Genomic DNA, 9,520 nt, shown 5'->3' with positions numbered 1-9,520 from the left:
TTGCTCAGGGGCCTGAAAGGTGCTCAGCAGTATTTGATTATGTGTGTGTGTATATGCATGGTTTCCACAAGTAATATCAACTGTGCAGATGAGTATGGAAATATATGATCAGAAATATATCAATTGACTAATTTGTATCATAATGCTGAACTCATGGGGTGGTAGGTGATTTTTAACACTGATTTTACCCGCTAAGATGTATACTTCAATTTGTTTAATGAATTCATGGATGCTGAAAATTTACATAATCCTGCTATTAATGATTTATTTACTAATACTATAGCTTTATGTCATGAGATAGGAATGGAAGGTCTCATATTGATCATTTTCTTATTGATGATATAACTGGTCATACCTTTAAGTATAAGGCTGTCAGTGATGACAACCTGTCCTGGTATCATCCTGCCATGGCCACCTCCAATATACCTCACTCACAAGTTGCTGCTGCCAAAGATAACATAAACCTCCCTAGAACACACCTAAACGTAGGAAGGCCACTCTTGCTGACCTGGATAAGTTTAAATGACTGCTTAACGAATACTCAAATCACAAGTGATGCAATTGCTTGCAATATTATCCAGTGCAATTTGCATCAGAATAATCTCAAGGACTTTTTTACATCAGTCGTGTCAGTGCTATATAGGGCAGGGGAAGAGAGTATTTATTTTATAACCAATAAAAGAAGTAGTATGCCTGGTTGGAACAATCATGTTAGGGGAAATTCAAAATAGATCTACCTTTTGATATAACCTACAGAAAGATGCAGGGTGCCCCAGATCTTTTGGAAAACCCTACGGAAAGTTGCAGGAGTGCCCAAGACCTTTTGGCATAACCTATGGAAAGAAGCAGAGGGAGGAGGTCTTCTCGCTACGCTACGAGACCAACGTGATCACGCTACGCTCCTCACTCTAAGCTGTATATCAGCCCTTATACTATCGCCAGATGATGTAGACCGCCACCCACAGGCAGCTAAGTACATGGAGTCCTAGCATGTTATAGCAAAACCAAAGTAACCGACCAAAATCAACTCATTCCATCTCAATTAAGTTTCAAAACATTCCTCTACGGCTGTGAGTACCAGTGCATGCTGCCGCCACCGCGCTGCCTGACGCAAGTTTCTTCACAATATATACCCCCAGTCCATTCTAACCAATCATGTCTCCTAAACATGGGGCTGTGCAGAGAAAGAAGGACAACAAACCCCTTAACAAGGCAACCATCCCGGCCAACTCAAACAATATTCGTGTTTCTCCGTCTGGAAGCTCTGGGGTCCAGGGCAGCGGTGCTGCCCTCCCCTCCACCCCTTTGAGCAAGAGAGCAGAGTACTCTCAACCCTCTCCTATGGACATGCTAGCATCCCACTATAAGCAACTTAAGCGAGCTTCCGGTCCCTCACCGGAATTCTATAACTGGGCCGAGAATCAGTGGTTCAAAAAGTTGTGCCAAGTCCTCGAGTCTCAAAATGCTATCATCTTGAGTCTTCTAAATGAGAATCTAGCGATCCGCGCTAATCTCCAACAACAACAACAAGAAATAACCCTCCTCCGCGAGGAAATTAGAAACTGCAAGGCAAGCCAAGACCAACTACAGCATGATTTGAATGACCTCCGTGAGGAAAGCAACCTTCTGAAAACTGATGAAGCCATTAAAAAACAGGAGGAAGCTCTCAGCAAAATGACTGCATGTATCAGTACATTTTCAGCCCAGCGTTCTGTCTCCCAGGATGAACAAGACCAGCAAAAGCTGCTAGACTCTGTTATAGTGTCGTCCCAAGATATACCTGTGGAACATGATGGTGAAAACTGTGTCGAAATAGCTCTGGATCTCGTAAAAGACAAATTGCAGCTCATTCTAAACAAATCAGACGTTATTGCTGCCTACAGAGTAGGCAAAAAGAATCCATCAGGTCAAAACCAACGGAAAATTCGCCTGAAGCTGTCTTCCCAGTTCACGAAATCCAATCTAGTCCGGACAGCTGTAGCCCAACGGAAGGGATTATACATCAACGAGTGCTTGACTAGGAACAGACAGCACCTCCTCTACCGCCTGCGTCAAATCCGTCAAAAAAACCCAGATGCGATTCATCAGTGCTTCGTTAGAGATGGACTGATAAAGGTGAGAAAAACCGCAGAGGGCAAAATGTTCACAATTACTAAAGAAGAGAACCTCAACGCTTTCCTCTCCCAATGTGGTCTGTCTCAGCTCATTATCACTCCCAGTGAATTAACTTAATTAACCCCCTGTCAACTAGTGGGGCTAGGTTTCCTAAGTCTCATTGTTTCATTTTCTGACTTAATTTTTAACTTACTCTTAACTAGTCATTTACTGAAATTATTTAATTGAGTGCATAAATAGTTCTTCAGGTCTTATTAATTATACAGTCATAACTGAACTATTTATAGTTAATAATCATTAGCTTAAATTTGCCTATGCTTATTATTCAACTTTTCTTTGATTCCATTTATTACCTAGGTTGCCTAGCCTCGCCATGCTCCCTTACTCCATTGTACCCCTGGCTTTGCCTGCATCTCAAATTGCAAATTGTTACTTACAGTGTACCTGAGAGTACTTGTAAGCAATCTACCTCATTTTTCATTTTTGCTCAATTTGTTTTTGTATTGCTTAGTCTTGTTTATATTTTTGTTTTGTATTTCTATATCTTGTGTTTTGTATAGTCCATGTTTATATGTTCTTTCGTTAATCTCATTTATTACCTAGGTTGCCTAGCCTAGCCATACTCCCTTACTCCATTGTACCCCTGTAAGCCCCTTTTGTGTTTGCTTTGTACTGTATGGTGTACATTTTTTTCCCTATTTTATAGCTTATTTCTACCTTGTTATTTGCCTTTCTTCCCTTGTTTTTCCTGCAATCAGCTTTTTTTTATGCAGACAAGTATAGACCCTGAACTTAACCTCTTATCCACTATCTATGACAATTATCACTTTAATGATCTAAATTGCAGATATTTTGCAGCACATGATGTAAACAATGTATTAACTCATAATCACAATATCTCTGTAATCAATTTGAACGTTAGATCCCTAGGTAAACACTTTGATGATGTTAGTGCCTTGATTGAAGCTATTAACAACAAATTCTCTTTTATTATACTTACTGAAACATGGTTGAAAGAGGATACTACTCAGCTCTTTAACATGCCTAACTACTCAGCAATTCACAACTGTCGTCAACTTCAGAGAGGTGGTGGCACTGCTCTTTACTACCACCAAGAACTAACATGCTTAAAAGAAATTAGAACCAGAGACTGCTATGGGGAGTATATCTTCGCCAGCTTCAGAGTCAAGGGTGCCGAGTCTGTCCTGACTGTGGGTGCAGTTTATAGAATTCCTAACACTGATGTGTCTGAATTCAACTCAAACCTTAGAAATCTAATACTTGATAACAGACTGAACAAAAACCACCTAATTATCGCAGGGGACTTTAATATTGACCTCTGCGAGCCTGAACACCCCACTGCTGCTAGCTTCCTCAACTGTATGAACTCCTGCTTCCTCATACCCTTAATCACTAGACCTACTAGAATCACTGATAGCACTGCCACGACGCTAGATCACATCTGGACAAACATAACCTCTCCGCTTACTTCAGGTATAATCACCGATAGCATTACAGATCATTACCCCACATTTCTCTTAACTAACATTAGCAAACCACCTCTTGAGTCAAGAGTGATACGTTTTAGACTTCACAATGAAACTGCTTTAGACAATTTTATAACTGCTGCTGATAATGTCAACTGGGAGTCCGAGTTAGGTAACATGGTGGACATCAACCTAGCAGTGCAATCTTTTCTTCAAAAAACTCTTAGCCTTTATAATACCCACTGTCCTATGCTTACAAAACAAGTCACAACCAAAAGGCTTAACAATCCCTGGCTTACAAAGGGAATACTTAAATCTATTAATAAAAAACATGACCTTGAGAAGAAGTATAGGTTAGGAATTGTCTCCAAAGAATTCTCAAAGAATTACTCATTATTGCTGTCTAAGATAATTAGACGAGCCAGAACTAAATACTACGAAGATAAATTTACCCAAATAAAGAGCAACATTAAACAAACTTGGAGAACAATTTCTCAAATATTGGGATCAAAGAAGTCTTTAAATAACAAACCGACTCTCCTGTCTAATAACGATGGTCAGCTTTCAGCCTCTGATTCTGCTATTGAGTTCAATAGGTTCTTTTCTTCCATTGGTTCATCCCTTGCAAATGATATTCCATCTTCCAGTACAGACATTAAGGACTATCTTTCAGGTAACTATCCACAGTCTCTGTACCTAAAGCCTATTAATTCCACTGACGTCAATGAGATAATCCTTTCCCTTAAAACCAAGTCTGGTGCCCTTGAGGAGATACCAACTTTAATTTACAAAAAAGCCTCCAGATGTTTAGCCCCTGCTATTGCTTTGCTCTTCAACAAGTCACTTGAACTCCAAACCTTCCCAGATATTCTAAAAAAAGCGAGAGTAACGCCTGTCCACAAATGTGGTAATCTCACAGATGTTAACAACTACAGACCTATATCTATCCTGCCAAACTTGTCAAAATTTTTTGAAAAACTAATCTATAAGCAGCTTTACTCATATCTAGCCAAACTCAATATACTTAGCCCTTGCCAATATGGCTTCAGACCCAAAAAAAGCACTAACGATGCACTTATTAGTATGCTTAACACGATTCATACAGCTCTTGATAAAAATGAGTTCCCTGTTGGGTTGTTTGTGGACCTGCGTAAAGCTTTTGATACTGTCAACCACCAAAATCTTCTTCTTAAATTACATCATTATGGAGTCAGAGGACACTCCCTACAATACCTCAAATCCTACCTTACTGACAGGCTCCAATATGTTTCTGTGAATAATACAATTTCTCCCACCCTACCCATCAACATTGGTGTTCCCCAGGGCAGCATACTTGGCCCTCTCCTCTTTCTCATCTACATTAATGACCTTCCAAATGCCTCACAACACCTCAAACCAATTCTATTTGCTGACGACACAACCTTCATTTACTCCAGTCCTGATCCCCTTGCTCTAAATGCCACAGTAAATACTGAGCTAAATAAAGTCCATCTGTGGCTAACTGCCAACAAACTCACCCTTAACATTGACAAAACCTTCTATATTCTGTTTGGCAATAAATCCTCTAATCAAATAAATCTCAAAATAAACAATACCCAAATTTGTAACAAATTAGATGGCAAATTCCTTGGCATTCTCATTGACCACAAGCTGAATTTCCAGGGACACATACTAAACATATCAAAAAAAGTTTCAAAAACTGTGGGCATTCTTTCTAAGTTCAGATATTATGTACCACGCCCTGCCCTGGTGACTCTCTATTACTCCCTTATCTATCCATATCTCAACTATGGTATTTGTGCTTGGGGCTCTACTACCCAAAATCACTTACGTCCTCTAATTACTCAACACAAAGCTGCTATTAGGACAATATCCAATTCTGGCCCCAGACATCACTCGATACCCCTACTCAAATCTCTGAATATGTTAGACATTAAGTCACTGCACATTCTCTCATGTGTAGTATACATATATAAAACGCTAAACTATAATGCCAATCCTGACCTCAAAAGCTTCATTGCAGGTTGTAACAGAACCCATGAGCACCACACCAGAAATAAATGCAGTTTTGATATTCCTAGAGTACGACTTAATCAAACTAGAAATTCTCTACAAATCAAGGGACCCAGAATGTGGAATGACCTTCCCAACCATGTTAAAGACTGTACCTCTCTCAACCAGTTTAAGATAAAAACTAAACACTACCTAATAAATTCACCTGTAACTTACCTTACCCCTCTATTGTCAACCCATGTCTGTTTTTTTTTTTTATTCAACGTTGTTTGTCGACCTATTGTATTTGTGCTGATTGTTCAGCCATGTTCCCCCTTTTTTTATCTTTATTTGTATTTGTTCTAAACACATTTTACTCTTTATACTTAATTAGTATTTAGTTTTAGATATTAAGGTTTTTCCTGCCCGAAACGCTTTGCGTAATAGTGGCTTTAGGCATTGTATGTACTAGCTCTACCTATAAGTCAACCAATCTTTGTAAAAATTTCTTGTATGTATGTACCTTACCTGAATAAACCTATTTATTTATTTATTTATTTATTTATTTATTTATTTATTTATTTATTTATTTATTTATTTATTTATTTATTTATTTATTTATTTATTTATTTATATATTTATTTACAGGCACACTCTCCCATGGTACATCACCACCATGTGTCTTACAGGCACACTCTCCCATGGTACATCACCACCATGTATCTTACAGGCACACTCTCCCATGGTACATCACCACCATGTGTCTTACAGGCACACTCTCCCATGGTACATCACCACCCTGTGTCTTACAGGCACACTCTCCCATGGTACATCACCACCATGTGTCTTACAGGCACACTCTCCCATGGTACATCATCACCATGTGTCTTACAGTCACACTCTCCCATGGTACATCACCACCATGTGTCTTACAGGCACACTCTCCCATGGTACATCACCACCATGTGTCTTACAGGCACACTCTCCCATGGTTCATCACCACCAAGTGTCTTACAGGCACACTCTCCCATGGTACATCACCACCATGTGTCTTACAGGTACACTCTCCCATGGTACATCACCACCATGTGTCTTACAGGCACATTCTCCCATGGTACATCACCACCATGTGTCTTACAGGCACATTCTCCCATGGTACATCACCACCATGTGTCTTACAGGCACACTCTCCCATGGTACATCACCACCATGTGTCTTACAGGCAAACTCTCCCATGGTACATCACCACCATGTGTCTTACAGGCAAACTCTCCCATGGTACATCACCACCATGTATCTTACAGGCAAACTCTCCCATGGTACATCACCACCATGTATCTTACAGGCACACTCTCCCATGGCACAACACCACCATGTATCTTACAGGCCCACTCACCCATGGTAAATCACCACCAAGTGTCTTACAGGCACACTCTCCCATGGTACATCACGACCATGTGTCTTACAGGCACACTTTCCCATGGTACATCACCACCATGTGTCTTACAGGCACACTCTCCCATGGTACATCACCACCATGTGTCTTACAGGCACACTCTCCCATGTTACATCACCACCATGTGTCTTACAGGCACACTCTCCCATGGTACATCACCACCATGTGTCTTACAGGCACACTCTCCCATGGTACGTCACCACCATGTGTCTTACAGGCACACTCTCCCATGGTACATCACCACCATGTGTCTTACAGGCACACACTCCCATGATACATCACCACCATGTGTCTTACAGGCACACTCTCCCATAGTACATCACCACCATGTGTCTTACAGGCACACTCTCCCATGGTACATCACCACCATGTGTCTTACAGGCACACTCTCCCATGGTACATCACCACCATGTGTCTTACAGGCACACTCTCCCATGGTACATCACCACAATGTGTCTTACAGGCACACTCTCCCATGGTACATCACCACAATGTATCTTACAGGCACACTCTCCCATGGTACATCACCACCATGTGTCTTACAGGCACACTCTCCCATGGTACATCACCACCATGTGTTTTACAGGCACACACTCCCATGGTACATCACCACCATGTGTCTTACAGGCACACTCTCCCATGGTACATCACCACCATGTGTCTTACAGGCACACTCTCCCATGGTACATCACCACCATGTGTCTTACAGGCACACTCTCCCATGGTACATCACCACCATGTGTCTTACAGGCACACTCTCCCATGGTACATCACCACCATGTGTCTTACAGGCACACTCTCCCATGGTACATCACCACAATGTATCTTACAGGCACACTCTCCCATGGTACATCACCACCATGTGTCTTACAGGCACACTCTCCCATGGTACATCACCACCATGTGTCTTACAGGCACACTCTCCCATGGTACATCACCACCATGTGTCTTACAGGCAAACTCTCCCATGGTACATCACCACCATGTATCTTACAGGCAAACTCTCCCATGGTACATCACCACCATGTATCTTACAGGCACACTCTCCCATGGCACAACACCACCATGTATCTTACAGGCCCACTCACCCATGGTAAATCACCACCAAGTGTCTTACAGGCACACTCTCCCATGGTACATCACGACCATGTGTCTTACAGGCACACTCTCCCATGGTACATCACCACCATGTGTCTTACAGGCACACTCTCCCATGGTACATCACCACCATGTGTCTTACAGGCACACTCTCCCATGGTACATCACCACCATGTGTCTTACAGGCACACTCTCCCATGGTACATCACCACCATGTGTCTTACAGGCACACTCTCCCATGGTACATCACCACCATGTGTCTTACAGGCACACTCTCCCATGGTACATCACCACCATGTGTCTTACAGGCACACACTCCCATGGTACATCACCACCATGTGTCTTACAGGCACACTCCCCCATGGTACATCACCACCATGTGTCTTACAGGCACACTCTCCCGTGGTACATCACCACCATGTGTCTTACAGGCACACTCTCCCATGGTACATCACCACCATGTGTCTTACAGGCACACTCTCCCATGGTACATCACCACAATGTATCTTACAGGCACACTCTCCCATGGTACATCACCACCATGTGTCTTACAGGCACACTCTCCCATGGTACATCACCACCATGTGTTTTACAGGCACACACTCCCATGGTACATCACCACCATGTGTCTTACAGGCACACTCTCCCATGGTACATCACCACCATGTGTCTTACAGGCACACTCTCCCATGGTACATCACCACCATGTGTTTTACAGGCACACACTCCCATGGTACATCACCACCATGTGTCTTACAGGCACACTCTCCCATGGTACATCACCACCATGTGTCTTACAGGCACACTCTCCCATGGTACATCACCACCATGTGTCTTACAGACACACTCTCCCATGGTACATCACCACCATGTGTCTTACAGGCACACTCTCCCATGGTACATCACCACCATGTGTCTTACAGGCACACTCTCCCATGGTACATCACCACAATGTATCTTACAGGCACACTCTCCCATGGTACATCACCACCATGTGTCTTACAGGCACACTCTCCCATGGTACATCACCACCATGTGTCTTACAGGCACACTCTCCCATGGTACATCACCACCATGTGTCTTACAGGCAAACTCTCCCATGGTACATCACCACCATGTATCTTACAGGCAAACTCTCCCATGGTACATCACCACCATGTATCTTACAGGCACACTCTCCCATGGCACAACACCACCATGTATCTTACAGGCCCACTCACCCATGGTAAATCACCACCAAGTGTCTTACAGGCACACTCTCCCATGGTACATCACGACCATGTGTCTTACAGGCACACTCTCCCATGGTACATCACCACCATGTGTCTAACAGGCACACTCTCCCATGGTACATCACCACCATGTGTCTTAC

This window comes from Procambarus clarkii, chromosome 37, assembly GCF_040958095.1.
Source record: "Procambarus clarkii isolate CNS0578487 chromosome 37, FALCON_Pclarkii_2.0, whole genome shotgun sequence".
Lineage (NCBI taxonomy): Eukaryota > Metazoa > Arthropoda > Malacostraca > Decapoda > Cambaridae > Procambarus > Procambarus clarkii.
This window is presented reverse-complemented; position numbering follows the sequence as displayed.